The 15,754-nt window shown below is 38.9% G+C and overlaps 1 pseudogene; it reads left to right on the top strand.

Annotated features, from left to right (window-relative positions):
- Positions 1-1,385: 1,385 nt before the first annotated feature.
- Positions 1,386-15,754, top strand: part of LOC120521633 — a 39,650-nt pseudogene continuing 25,281 nt past the window's right edge.

Genomic DNA, 15,754 nt, shown 5'->3' with positions numbered 1-15,754 from the left:
GCAATTAGATGGTGAAGTGGTGAGAGAAAGAGTTAGCTAATGAGAGACAGGGGACGATTAGGGGTACACAATGACAAGGCCTTGGAGTGCAGTTTAGCAAAGACATTTTATGGGGAACACACAGGGATCTTTAATAACCACAGAGAGTCAGGACTTCAATTTTACGTCTCATCCGAAGGACAGCACCATTTATACAGCACAGTGTCCTCATCACTGCACTGGGGAATTGAGATCCACATTCAGACCAATGGGTAAGCCCCTATTGGCCTCAACAACACCTCTTCCAGCAGACACCCAAGGTTTTCCTAGATGGTCTCCAATCCAAGTTCTGGCCAGGCCTGAATATGCTTAGGTTGAGGTAGATGACCTGACCTGAAGTGCATGTGGTGTGTCTGCTGGATACAGAAGGAAAGGGTGGCAGAAGTAAGACTCACTTTGTTGGTAAGTGGCATAAAACCAAATGTTATACGAGCCATCATGTGCATCAGAAATATCTGTACGTTTGTTAGTGCTGGTGACAGTGAGTCCCGTGTGGGGCACTGAGAAGTGACAGGCTGGAGGGTCACTCTTATGTATTTAAGTGGAATGAGTCTGAGGTGGGCTATTACAGAGGGACTGGCATCAGGGCATCACTTATACCCAATTGTGTGACTCTGATCTGTGTGTGTTAATCGTAGGGTGCAGAAGTAGAAGAGTCTGTTCAACAGACTTGATTAAGTCTCACAAATCCTGAGATAAAACAACTTGAATAACCAAGAAAATCTAAAAAACTGTGAAGGAGCTGAGAGCGTGACGCCTGCTGTGTGTTACGTGTCTGTCTGTCTGTCTGTCTGTCTGTCTGTCTGTCTGTCTATTATTAGTTTGTATGTTGTTTTCATATTTCTACTGTCCTTGTGTTAATTAATGTATCATATTATTCTGTTTCTTAAACTGAGTGGGCTTCAGTTGGGGTCTTTACTGAATAATCTGATAAATTCCTGGCATGGACATAGAAAAACACAAACATTCATTATTGATAAGCAGGAGACGAGAAAATATTATGGGATGGATAATTTGCTTAATAAAGAGGACAAATATGGAGTCTGATGTGGACTTCAGTGTGTAATAATTGAATAAGAATTACTGACTGAATGACACTTTAGCAGACCTCCTGTGACAGGTCATCTCTTTTGTCACTTGGTGGTCTTCACTCTCTGAGCTCCAGTCTCACATTAACTATTCACCTTCAGAGTCTCCTCAGATGTCCTCTCTGTGAGCTCTCAGCTTTCTCTTTAAATCTCCTCCTCCTCCTCACTGAGCTCAGACAAACTTTCACTTTCGTTTCTTCACAAGTCACTTCCTTGTTTCTCTGACTGATTCTCTGCCTGCATCTCCTCAGACTGACGATGGCTGAAGCCCAGCTGTGTGGATTACCAGACGAGTTCACCTGCTCGGTGTGTCTGGACACTCTGACTGACCCTGTCGCTATCCCCTGTGGTCACAGTTTCTGTCTGAAGTGCCTCACGGACTGCTGGGATCAGAGCCAAGAGTGTAGCTGTCCTCAATGCAGACACACCTTCACCACAAGGCCTGAACTGAACAGAAACACTCTGTTGAATGAAGTCATCAAGAAATTAAAGAAAACACTCAGTTCTCCTCCTCCTCAGAATTATGCCGGCCCTGGAGATGTGGAGTGTGACTTCTGTACTGGTGAGAAGTTCAGAGCAGTGAAGTCCTGTCTCACCTGCATGGCCTCCTACTGTCAGACTCACCTGCAGCCTCACTATGAAGGAGACGCCCTGAAGCACCACAAGCTGGTTGATCCTGATAGAAATCTGAAGGAGAAACTCTGTGAGAAACATCAGAAAAGTCTGGAGATATTCTGTAAAACTGATGATTCCTGTATCTGCATGATGTGTGTTGTGACTGGACATAAAAATCATGAAATGGTTGAGCTGGAGATGGAAAGAGAAGAAAAGCAGGTGAGTGATGTTTAGTGTTTAATAGAAACTGTTTGAATAATTTGAGTTAAGGAATTTGTACATTTAATGTGACAGAGAAATCTATTCATCTACAGTAAAACTGTCAGGACTAAATAAAAAACCCAACCTTCTGCACGCCAGCTCTCCCGATTACTACTGCGAGTTCTGCACATTGGAACAACAGAAATCCCAGTGTCCGTTCGTACCTTCAGCTTTAATAGCAGTTTGTAGCTTTTCTCTTTTGTTATAATTAAACTAAACTACAATACATTGTTATGGCCTATCAACATATGTGTGTGCTGTTTGAACTTATTAAAGCGTTCTGTAAACAGCAACAGCTCTTCAAGTATTGCTTCAATGGTGAACTAGGAAGGCCAACAGTGAACGATATAAAGCGGGATGCTAAAATAATTGAAAAATGTGTTGAAATTGGAAACCAGTGACGGTAATGTTATTCTGTATTAATGTTAATGGTCTTCTGCATTGTAATTTTCTTTATATATTCTGTTATATCAGTTTGTGTTCATATATTGTGGTGTGCAGGCAGCTTGTGATACTCAGTATGGGAGCAGAAAGGGAGGAAAGTTGTAAGTGATGGGACTGGCTGAGGGGCTTCTGTTCTGTGAGGGGACAGGAGAAGTGAGGAGAGAAGTGAAGGTGTGGAGCAGGGAGTCAGGAGACAATAAGCAGGAGTGTTTGTGGGATCAGAAATACACAACGAGAGTGGCAGGAGATCAACTGATCGGTAGGGAAAGCTTTCTTTGATAGTTTAGGAGGTGAGCTCTGTAAGCCAAATAACGAAGAGTAAGACAGGACACCGCTTGTTAGGGGACGAAGACTCCACCTAATACAAAAAACTCCAGGACCAGTTGTATTTACTTATTTCGCTGATCATTACAATGTTATATAATTTAATTAATTTTGTTAATATAGTTTTTTACGACTGTTCGCTACACTAATCTACTGTATGTCATTTTTAAAGTAGCTGCTCTGTTATCCGTCTTTTCTCTTATCCGTCACAGCCTCGGCCCTGACCCCTGACTGATAATCGAGGTTTTCTGGACCTTATAAACCTGATGTTTCAAGTTCAGAGCATTGGCTGCTGGAGTCCATCCTGGTGAGACTGGTGCAAGTCATGAAACAGCTCAGGATGAGATCCCCAAGATGGCCAACAAACAACTGAGTTCTCTCCTCACAGCCTGCTGAGTTTTTTTCTGCTCTGATCAGTTTATCTTTTGAGTTTCTAAGGCAGTGGGAGGCCAACTATAGCCTGCTGTCTAGAAATGTCCACTGGCAGGGGTGCGAGGCGTCATGTGGGCTACACGTAGAAATGTCTGACATTAGGACCCTCCTGAGGTGTTCTTAACAAGATGATGTTACAGTTGGCTGATGTAAGCATAGTAAGTGAGCACACAATGTCCATTTCTAACCCGCTGAATCTTAATACAGGGTCACGGGGTCTGCCAGAGCCAATCCCAGCCAACACAGGGCACAAGGCAGGAACCAATCCTGGGCAGGGTGCCAACCCACCGCAGGACACACACAAACACACGACACTCAGTTCTCCTTCTTATGAGAATTATACTAGGGCCAATTTAGAATCGCTAATCGTCTAACCTGCATGTCTTTGGATTGTAGGAGGAAACGGGCGCCGGAGGAAACCCACGCAGACACGGGGAGAACACGCAAACTCCACGCAGGGGAGGACCCGGAAGCGAACCGGGTCTCCTAACTGCGAGGCAGCAGCGCTACCACTGCGCCACCATGCCGCCCACACAATGTCATCCTAAGCGTAATTTAATAGAAGGTCTGACACGTCAATAGACACACTCTGTACTGCTGACACTTACACGCTGAGTGTGCTTAGCTGCTCTTCTGCCTTTGTGGTGTTTGTCCATTTTAAAGAGTTTGAGTTTGCATTTGGCTGATCTCAGGGCTTTTTAAGAGACACATTATTGTCACATGTCAATCTGTATTGTATTCCAGAGTTAAGTCTACGATTCTTACAATAAGTTCAGCTCAGAAATGTCAATATACTATTCCTGTGTAGATATTCTTTGTTTAATGATATAACTCATCAGGCTCTTCATTAGTGATTAGACATCATGTTATTTAGTGGAGCAGTAAGGACATTTTGAATGTCAAACCCTTGAGTGATAATCTCACGAACTTTATGATTATGACAAAGACTCTGAGCTTTCATATTTGGTAAAACCCTAACAAGTCCAGCAGGAGTGTAAAGAACTTACTAGAAGTGCAAGTCTGACCATCTAAGCCAAATTTCAAATCCCCCATCACTACTACACAACCTCAATGTACAGTAAGTTCAGATAAAGACACTTAACTTCAGTCCACCATTTAGTGTTTCTTCAAATAAAGGACTAGTGTCACATCGGCTCTGCCAGGTCTCAGTAAGTGACACAAATGTGGCCAAGTCCTCGCTGGAATATTAAAAGAGCTCGGCTCACAGGTGAACACACATTTAGAAACCAACATCTCAAACAACAATGAAGTCTATGAAGTGGTCTGATATTTATCAGTTTAATATGAATCAGGTCACTAATGTAAGTCTAATTGTTAATCTCTTCATGTTTTCTGCTATTTGGCTATCACTTGGTTTGAATTGATTTACATACATCAGTTCTTCAGAAGTCCCTGAAAGCAGACATGTACAGGTTGGTCAAGATCTACTTTAGAGATCCAGATCATCTGGATGACTTTGATTTATCGCGAAGGCGATTGAGTTCAAGCGTGAAGATGATTCTTCATGTCGTCAGTTCACACACTTCTGTAATAAGCTTATCTTATAGCGTAATGATAATTACATAAATAGATCTGGACCAACATATAATTATAGGAGAGTCTGGCACTGCTTGGTCAGAAGTCTTTTTCTTAAGCTGCCACCACCTACCCCTCTTTTATTGACTCGTAACTTCAGCTCAGATGTCAGTTCACTTCACCAGGACTCTCCTTGACAGTTTTGGGTCTCATCTGATCAGTTTGATCAAACACAGCAAATGATTCCCAGCGATGTCTCAGTATGTCACTCTTTATCACTTTGTGACTGAAGAAGGAGCCAAAACTCAACTTGATGGACAACACTTAGCAGGAATTAGCAGTAAAGGTTGGATTTCTGTTCATCGAAGACACCTACAGCAGCAAGTCCACTCCGTCCTTTATAACCCTTTGTAAGCACTAGATCTCTGATCTCTGCCCCTGGATTAGCTTCTGCCCTGTAGTAAGACCCTTATTGTGGCCAACACAAAGGCTAAATGATCTCTTCTGCTCCAAAGGGTAATGTAGTGCCAGACGGAAAGAGCTGAAGACCCCTTGTAATGGAGTTTAACATGGGGGTCTCATTCAGTCCTGACTTGATAAAGGAAAGCAAGGTGCACAAGTAAGAGAGACCAACTCTAAAATCTGTACAATTTCTGAAGGAGGACATCAACCAGCAGTTGAACATTTGTTTGTCACTAAAAGATAACCAGTAAGTGTGAAACCTCAAAGACTTTAAACTGCAGAACAACTCACAGGAGAAAAGGACAAGAGAGAAAAGAATCTGTTAGAAGAAAGACAAAGCAAACTGAATGTTCTTAAATGTGTGACAGAGGAAGCTCTCTATGTACACAACAATCTGGACAAAGCGTCACCTCCACCTGAGTGACCATAAACCAAGTCAGGAGTTCACCTGCTTTGAGTCTGAGAACTTCTGACTGTGACTCATAGTTAAGATAAAGCCAGGGTGAATTCTGGGAGTTGACATCACCATAACTGTGTGAAGGAGAAGGCTTAGCTGTTGTGAGGGTCTCTTCAGAAATTCAGTAAGAAAACTAAAGTTGACTTGACTCAGTTCAGAGCAGTGTCTCACACACACAGAGGAGCTGTAAGGGAGTGTAGACAACCTGTGAGGAAAACCAAACTGACATTACAGTGCTGACTCTAGAAACTTAATAAGTAACTAAGAACTGAAGGAGAACTGAGGCGAGAACATTTAAAAGCTGCTTCTGAATGAATGATGTTTACTGGGAAATATTTTTTATAAACATTATGAGAAATAAAATCACAAGTTATGTGTCTTTCTATAAGTGCAAGAGAAAGAACCAACTAAGGTAACAGAGACTCATGTTTGGTGTTGTCTGTTGATGTCGTCTGTCTGTATACACTTGAATCGTACATCTTCAGGTGTCCTTATATTAGAAACTAGGAAAATACCGCAGCAGAGAAGTAGTGTGTTAAAAAGTAATGAAAAGAAAAGGAAACATTTTGAAAATAACGTAACATGATTGTCAGTGTAATTGTTTTGTCACTGTTGTGAGTGATGAGTGTTGCTGTCATATATATATATATATATATATATATATATATATATATATATATATATATATACACACACACATATAAACATATATATATATATATACACACACATATAAACATATATATATATATATATATATATATATATATATATATATATATACACATATCCATACATATCTACATATACACTCATATATACACACATACATACATATCTACATATATACATATACACACATCTATTATTTATATATATACACTCTTTGGGGTGTGAGCAACTGTTGCTGGGGTGTCAGAATCCATCAAGGAAAAAATTAAAAACATTATTTGTCCAAAATCTTAATTTATTTATCCATTCCTAAATAATTAAATAGGCAGGCTATTTACGTATCAGTGCAATCGCTGTTTGTTAAAGCGGATGTCTCCAGCTCTTACTTGCAAGTCTGCGTGGATATTATGAACTATCGTATCTGTTCAAGTTCTATTTAAATTTTAAATAGATGGAATTTTTATTTAATCGACAGAAATGTCTTTGGTAGGAATGTAAATTAAATGTAGGCATCATTGCATAAATTTTTCTTCACCATACAAATGTAAAGAGTAAATTAAGCCTTGCATTCCAACCAAAGATATTTGTGTCAACTAAATAGAACTTGAAAAGAAATATTTTTTCTAATGTGATTGCAATTCAGATAAAGTTGGCGCCACTACATCGAGTTAGTGTGCTATTGTGGTTGCGCCTGCGTTTTTAGAACTGTGACCTTAAATGCCTACTTTCTGTAAGCTGTTAAGGTCTTAACGATCATTCCACAGGTGCATGTTAATTAATTGATTATAGTTAATTGAACATGCATGGAAAACATTGTTTAAACCCTTTACAATGAAGATCTGTAAAGTTATTTGGATTTTTAAAACATTATTGTTGAAATACACAGTCCTGAAAAAGGGATGTTTCTTTTTTGCTGAGTATATATATATATAGAGAGAGAAAGAGAACATTTTAAAAATAAAGTAATATGATTGTCAATATACAGTAATTGTTTTGTGAGTGTTATTGAGTGTTGCTGTCATCAATGATTTGATTATCATTATTTCTTTCAATCAGGTCGTATTTGTAGGATGTGTTGTGTTCAAGTTACATTCCGTGTTTGTCAATCGATGTAAAGATAAGAGGTTTCATTCATCGACTAGTTTCTTACTGCATCAATAAACAGCTCGTCTTTCTCTTTATCTGAAACCCGACACATTGCATGCACGGGTTTTTACACTGTCTTCCTTTAGTGGGACTTAGACTTTTTCCACCGTGTGCTTTGTTTCCGCAGTAGCTGCACTTATTATTATGCTTGTATGTGTGACACGCTTCATATTTTTTGCCGCCCTCTCAATTGTGTAATTCGGTTTTGTTCAGCACTCTTTGGAACTGTTGCTTTTTGTCTGTGCACTCGTCAGTTCCGTGAGCCTTCGGTGTACATGAATTGAAGGTTCCCAGCTGTGCTGGTGTCATCTCGTGCAATGTCCACGGCTGTATTTAATGTTAGCTAAGACCCGGCACTTAAAAGTTTCTCTCGCAGTTTAAGCTGAGTTTGTGCCAAACACCATCCTGATCATTTCCTCTTCCTCTGCATAAGCACAGTCCTTCATCCGTGAATATTTAGTAACAGTGTTTCTATTGGATTGCGCTGATGGGCGGCCTTATATGGGCAGGCACTAAATTACGTGGGAGGCCATTGACCAGAAGTCTATTATAGTATATGGACGAAAAATAGGTTCAGTTATGACCGTTACGTGTAGAATTTCAAAATGAAACCTGCCCAACTTTTGTAAGTAAGCTGTAAGGAATGAGCCTGCCAAATTTCAGCCATCTACCTACGGAAGTTGGAGAATTAGTGATGAGTGAGTGAGTGAGGGCTTTGCCTTTTATTAGTATAGATACATTTTATTTTTCGACTGTGACTTGTCCCTGGTGGAGTCTGCATGTTCTCATTGTGTTTATGGAAGATAAAAATATATGTATTAGCAGTATTTGCATAAATGGACATAAAATAAATAACAGCTTCTAAAGCATTAGATTAAGCATAAATTAGAATGACAAGCTAATAATATGATATGTCAAGCAAATGGTTAAATAAAGACATAAGTTATATTGCATTTTCTAGTTAAAGCCTAATTGAAAACTACCAATATTGGGAAAGGAAGGATAAAACAGGAAGAGAATGATGTGTAGAAACTACCCAAGGACAAAAAAAGAAAGGATAATAAGAACACCTGTTGAGTGATACTAATAACAAAATGTAGAAGAAATGGTCAGGATAGGTACATGAGAAACCAGCTGGAATAGTGAGCAGAAAACAGTAAAGGCATTGTGGCAACGAGGTCAAGATGATGTAATATATGAAAATAAAATTAGTATATTCATGTACTAGTATACATAAAAATAGAAGATATATAACCATTAACCTTAGTGCAGAAATTAAAACAAGTCAGGCATGCCAAGCCAGTGATTAAACAGAAGCACATGCCATATTTCTTTTCAATTATAGCTTAGCTTTAAGTTACAAGTATAAACTAGCATGAAAGCCAAGGAAGTGGATGTGATAAGAGTGCACAAATATGGAAGAAGGAACTTCTGCCCAGCCAAGGCCAATAAAATTGAACAAAACAGAAAGTAAAAATGGACAACAGACAGTGAAAATACCGGAGGCCAGCTACTGAGGAAGTCAGGAGATCATAATGGTTCTCAAGAAATCTCGAGGTATCGGCTGGGCAGGTGCAGAGGGGAGTTAGAGAAAAACAGCAAATGAGCTAATGTGAGCGAGGTCGGAATGATAAGAAATGACTACAACAACAACAACATTTATTTATATAGCACATTTTCATACAAAAATGTAGCTCAAAGTGTTTTACATAATGAAGAATAGAAACATAAAAGACACAGTAAGAAAAATAAGACAACATTAATTAACATAGAATAAGAGTAAGGTCCGATGGCCAGGAGGACAGAAAAACAAAAGAAAAAACTCCAGACGGCTGGAGAAAAAAAATCTGCAGAGATTCCAGATCATGAGACCACCCAGTCCCCTCTGGGCAAATATAAGTTTAAAGGTCTATATAAGTTTGAGTTCTGACCTGTTCAGGGCTCAGATTATTTGGCCTATTGGGTTGAGTCCGTGTTATTATTATTATTGTTATTTTATTTCAATAAGACCATAGACTCTGTTTGCCTATCCTGTGTCTCCCATTAGCCTTCATTTCAGGTAAAAAGACTTGTGGTGACAATTTTTGCCATGACATGTTCATGTGTGTTTCCTCCTACAATCGAAAGACATGAAGTTTAGGTGGACTGGGGCTTTGGAACATTAGCTCAATTGTGTGTGTATTCAACCTCGATTTCCTTATTTTTCCTATCTTCTTAGGGTATCTGGGTAGGGGCTTTCAAAAACATGGCCTCTTAAAGCCCACTGAGACACTCCTTGGGTGATTTTTGGATACAAAAGAAAGAAATTGTGTTCTTTGCAGTGTGAGGTGCGCAGAGTGTAAAGCAGACAGGCCTGTTCCTTGTGCTGCTCCAGTGTTGCTCACACAGTCCTTGAGTGTGCCTGACAGATAGTCCATCATCAGGACACCACAGGCTCACCCACCTGCACATCTCTGAGCTGACCCCTTAACAGGGATGGCTGGTTGGTCTTGAAGGCTCTGGAGAAACCAAAACACATAAACATAACAAATGCCCAGAGGGACTGGGCAGTCTAATGGTCTGGAATCCCTATGGATTTTATTTTTTTCTCCAGCCGTCTGGAGTTTTTTCTGTCCACCCTGGCCATTGGACCTTACTCTTATTCTATGTTAGTTAATGTTGACTAATGTTTATTTATTTATTTATTTTACTTTGTCTTTTATTTTCTATTCTTTATTATGTAAAGCACTTTGAGCTACATTTTGTTTGAAAATGTGATATATAAATAAATGTTGTTGTTGTTGTAAACATCTCTGATTATAAGAGGCGAGATGTGATCTTTCAAAGAAAATTTTTGGAAGTTCAGAGAGCGGATTCAAGATCTTGAGATGGAGACTTTGGCCATTTCGAAAGTCAACAAAAATGAAAGTAAAGATCTCATTCACACAGACAAATGGAAATTATTACTCAGTGTAATAACAGAACAGCGAAAGAGATTGAATACAGTGAGTACGGAAAGTATTCAGACCCCTTCAATTCTTCACTCTTTGTTATATTGCAGCCATTTGCTAAAATCATTTAAATTATTTTTTCCTCCTTAATGTACACACAGCACCCCATATTGACAGACAAAAAATAATTTTGAAATTGTTGCAGATTTATTATACTTATTACGAGCTCAAAGGGGCTTCTACTAAATACTGAGCAAAGGGTCTGAATACTTAGGACCAGGTGATATTTCAGTTTTCTTTTTAATAAATCTGCAACAATTTCAAAATTCTTTTTTTGTCTGTCAATATGGGGTGCTGTGTGTACATTAATGAGGACAAAAATAATTTAAATGATTTTAGCAAATGGCTGCAATATAACAAAGAGTGAAAAATTGAAGGGTCTGAATACTTTCTGTACCCACTGTATGTTGTTTGGATTGAAACTTTAAATCAGAGACTTGTAGATCGTCTAGTTAGTGTTGCCATCAGGAAAAGTAGTGTTTCTTCCCAATGAACAGGCCTCTCCACGAGAATTAAAAGATTTGTGGTTTGGTGAAAGTGAAATCCACGTCTGCGGTCACACTTGGGTCACAGAGTAGCACAGATACACAGGAGATTTTAGAGACCAACGTTATTCAGACACTTCAAACAAACACAAGTCTCTTTCAGGATTGAATCGAGCTCAGTGTGTAGTCGGAGGTGACAACTCTGTCTCTCAATTAGAAGAATAGAAAATCTTTTCTGGTGGAGAACAGAGACAAGGCAGTGAGACAAAAGGACAGGTGCTGTACAGCCTTTTAAATGTTCAAAGTGTCACACAACCAAACCTGGGGGTAAGTGAGTGAAGTGAGCAGGAGGCGTAGCTCCTTAGTTTTATTAAAAATAATAATCATCACCTAAGCAAAACACCAGAGATAAGTAATATATAAAAAATATAGTTTCTGAGTTTTAGAATTCCTTTTAGTTGCCTTCTTCCTGAATTCAACAGAATTGTTTGTGTATTTCGTTATCTTACTTGACTCCAGAAAATGACAATGGCAGACAACGTCCTCACATGTCCGACTCATGATATCAAATGGCCTTGTAGATCCTATAATTACTGACATGACATGTTTAAGTCCTCCTGGCCTTTCACCAGTTTCTTTACTTTACACTTCAGTTTGTTTTATTATTTTTGGTGTGTGAACTTCAAATTTCCCATTTTGTCGATGTGATGTCTTCTAAACTTTAAGAACTAACTCACACACCAGTGTGCATTCAAACTGTCTTCTGTATTTGACACACTCTTCAAACTCAAACTCAATCTTGCATCAATTAAATTAAACCTTTCTTTTAATCTTTATTATCATTCCTTTTTGTTAAATCAAATCGTAGTTGTGTCCTGAAATGTCAAACAAATGTGTTGTGAAAATATCAGGAGTCAGAAAGAGAAGAAAAATCACAAAGTGAATGTGAATTCTGATCTGACCACACATGTTCCCTTGTGTGTCCAAACAGAAACAGCTGGGGCGACACTGAGTGACATCAAGAGGAAACTTGAGGAGAGAGAGACACTGAAGGAGATGAGGAGGACAATGGAGGAGATGAAGGTGAGTGGAATAAAGACAACACTTCATATCAAAGAAGGAGAAATAAATGAGAACTTGAGGAGCAGCAGAGCTTCACTGGTGATGATGAGCAGGAACACGAGAAGGGAGAGTTAGAGAGATGTGTTGTGGTGTCCTTCATGGCCTTTCACTTTTGACAGAATCCCAGGTGTTACTCAGTGGAGACTCAGACAGCATCACGTTAAAGTCCTCTGATATTCCATCAGCTGCTTAAAGGGGACTTAACTCTACTAACAAAAACTCACATTGAAGGTCGACGCTGATGTTCTGAATTAGATCAGCGGGCACAACGTCCATTAATGGTCTCAGTTGTTTTTATTTTTAAAATATCATTGCATACAATCAAGTTCAACTTATATAACAAATGTCTTTCAAAGTCAAAATAGAAAATGATTTTAAAAATCAGAAAGTTAAACAGAAATCTAAACAAACAAAACAAATTAAAACTACCAAACAGGATTTACGCTGCAGCCAAGAAAAAGAGTGAAGAGCTGAGAACTGGGCCAAAATTCCTGATAATTTAAATAGATAGATAAAAAAAAATCATAAAAGGCAGAATTTCCTTTTCCCCTGCTATCGTTGCTTATTTTAAAGTTTTATTAATTAGATATTGCCATATTTTACAAAGGTTTTGAACAGATCTTCTAAGTGAGAATTTGTTTTTTAAAATGTCAAACATCAGTGACCCAGTGACTTATCACAGGTGGGCTGGGGTCATCAAGTTCAGCAGGACAAGTTCACGAGTTCACAATGTGGTCAAGGCAGTTACAGTCAATGTGTCTTCCTCCACTTTAGGCCCCTCTGGTAGCCCACCAACCACAGCTGTTAGTGAGTTAGGAGTGATTGTGACCCCATGGCTGTCTGATAAAACATTCAAACATTTTGCCCCTAAATGATGCTACTTTGTTTTCCTCCCAAAACATGTGGCCCAGTTAGGCTGGATATCGTTTCCCACACTCGCAGGTTCGATTCTTCCCAATTTTAAATGAGATAAATGTTATCGATGAAAGAGTCAAAGTCAGATGGTTAAATATTTCGTACATATGGAGCTGGAGTGTATTCTATGCATGACTGACTTTCCACTCCTTTACTGAGATATTCATTAAAAGGTCCTTTTCCCACCGTATCCTAGGACCATTAAAACGGAGATTCTTTGAAATGTTTTTATATATGTTGCTGAGATGCTGTCTGACTCCTCAGGACTGATCAGGATTTGTTCTGGAAAAGAAATGGGTGGATTGTGTGGAAAACTGGGTAGGTTATATGGGTAGATTTTTGTTGTCTGTAGCTTCTGTAAACTTTGCTAATAATAGTGGAGCTAACTTAGATGAAAACTTCTTTATAAAATTCCACTGGTTACCATCAGGGCCTGTTGTTTTCCCACTTTGGAGTGAGTTTACAGCATCTAGTAGTTCAGAGAGTGTCAGAGGTTTGTCTAGTTCCTCTTAACTGATAGTGTCCAGCTGTTGTATTTGCATTAAATCAAATAACTCCTCAGACTGTGTCTTGTCTTCTTTAAACTGAGTAGAATATGTAGACTTATAGTACTTGCTAAATGTGTGATTTATATTTTTAGGCTTCATTACTTTATCTGAAGTTCGCTGGTAATTTCTGTTATTGTGTTGCAAACTTACTGCTTGATGATTCCTGAGCTAAGATCTTATTAGCCTTCTCTCCATGTTCACCGTAATGATGTTGTGATTTAAAAATGAGTTGTTCAGGATCTTTTCCTATCAAGAGTTTAAATTCTGATTGCACAGCCTGTCTTTTGTAAAATACCTCATTTGGAGATGGGATATTCTTGATTTATTCTGGAGGTCGTAATGGCCTTTTGTTGTTCATTCTGGTATCTCTCAGTTTTATTAGATTCCACAAAATAAGGATCTCTACTGTTTGACTGAGTTCAGACTTTACATAACATACACCTCCAAATGTTTTACTTAGCTTTAATATTTTATCACAAAGGGCAGTAAGGATGTCCAGTGGTGGCATTTGCTGAATCAGATCCACTTTCCTCCATTCACTTTCCATGTGGAGTTTACCCCTTCTTCAGGTATCTCAGTGGGTTTCTTCCAGTTATTCCACATCTTCCACCACATCCTCAAATTTCAGTTTGGTTAATTGGCAGAAACCTCAAATTGGCTTCCATTGTGATCACTACTGTAGCTCTGACACTGTAATGAGATGGCAGACTGTCTATGGTAGCACACTCTCCGATGCCCATTTCTGCCAGGATTTATTTATGTGAATGTTCTCATCCAGCAGAGACAGAACTCTTCACACACTTTTCTGTGTCCAGACAGATCAAACTCATCCAACCTAATTTATTTAACACAGACTCACATTAAACAGACCAATAGCATCGAGTTTACCAAAGTACTAAACACAGCTGGTCCAGACCAGTGGGGTGTGTCTATAGTTCAAAGAAAGTAGGCGGGGCACAATCTGTCACTCAACTCTGTGTCGTCCAATCCAGACAAAAGGACACATCTGAAGAAGATCAAGTGAAAGAGAGCCAACCTCAAAGACTGATCTTCACTTCGGTTTATTGTTCTACTCTCGTTTGCTTTTGTTGTTTCCTCCTAGAATTCCTGCTTATTACTGATGCATGAAATCTCCTCTCTATACCCATGATGACTGTGACATTTTTCAGCCAGGATTCCTTCCACTAGATGTTGTTCAAAGTCCTGTTTCATATCTTTTTTGGTTGAGTATCTGCTTTATTCTTTGTATTTGGTTTTGTCTGTAAGCTGCCTTTGTTATGTTCCATGTGGTTTGTTTGTGGTTCACCAAGAGGTGGACCATCTGCCAATCACCACCATGAGCTTCCCTTCCACCCTATAAAAGCAGAGGGTCTTCCACAGTTTCATTGTGAATGTGCTTTGCGAGTTTGTTACGTTCTTGTATTCTTTTAGCTGTGCCTTATGCTTTCGTGATTTTCTGTATTTTTAGCCTGTGCTTTGTTTTTCAACAACTGTGTATGGATTTTGTTTGGAAACTTTGTTTTGGGTTGGCTTGTATGGCTCAAAAGAGTGTCTGTGTATTTGGAATACAACTTTATGATGAATAAATGTTTAATTATATAAAGATTCTATGAAGGTCATTATCTATCTATCTATCTATCTATCTATCTATCTATCTATCTATCTATCTATCTATCTATCTATCTATCTATCTATCTATCTATCTATCTATCTATCTATCTATCTATCTATCTAATTTCCTCACTCTTATGCTTAGCATAGTCTGAACTTCTGATCACTTTGTCACTACTGCTCCTCAGCTTTTTACCAAAGTCTTAAAATGTTCTGCATTACTGGTTGTCTAATCCATCCTCGTATAATTGTTCACTTAGAACTGGACACATGTGACAATGACAATTGGATCCTTCCATCCCTACTCCAGCCAGGAGACTATCCACCCAACCATGGAGGTTTTCCACATGTGCATCAAAGGCAAAACACCATATGAGACTCTCTGTATCTGGTGTAAAGCTTCATCTAAATTCCCTAGTAATAATTCTCATATTATCATTTCTTCCTCATTCTGGTTGCTGGTTATGAGGTGACCTTTTAGGGCTTCTCATCCTTGCCTTCTGTCACAGAGTTATGTGAGTCACTGTCCAGATGTGCAAAGTTCTGAAAACAGCAGAACACCTCCAGCTTTGGGGTTGATGATCCTGGACAGCAGCTCACGTGAACT

Source organism: Polypterus senegalus, unplaced genomic scaffold, assembly GCF_016835505.1.
Source record: "Polypterus senegalus isolate Bchr_013 unplaced genomic scaffold, ASM1683550v1 scaffold_1563, whole genome shotgun sequence".
NCBI lineage: Eukaryota > Metazoa > Chordata > Cladistia > Polypteriformes > Polypteridae > Polypterus > Polypterus senegalus.
This window is presented reverse-complemented; position numbering and strand designations above follow the sequence as displayed.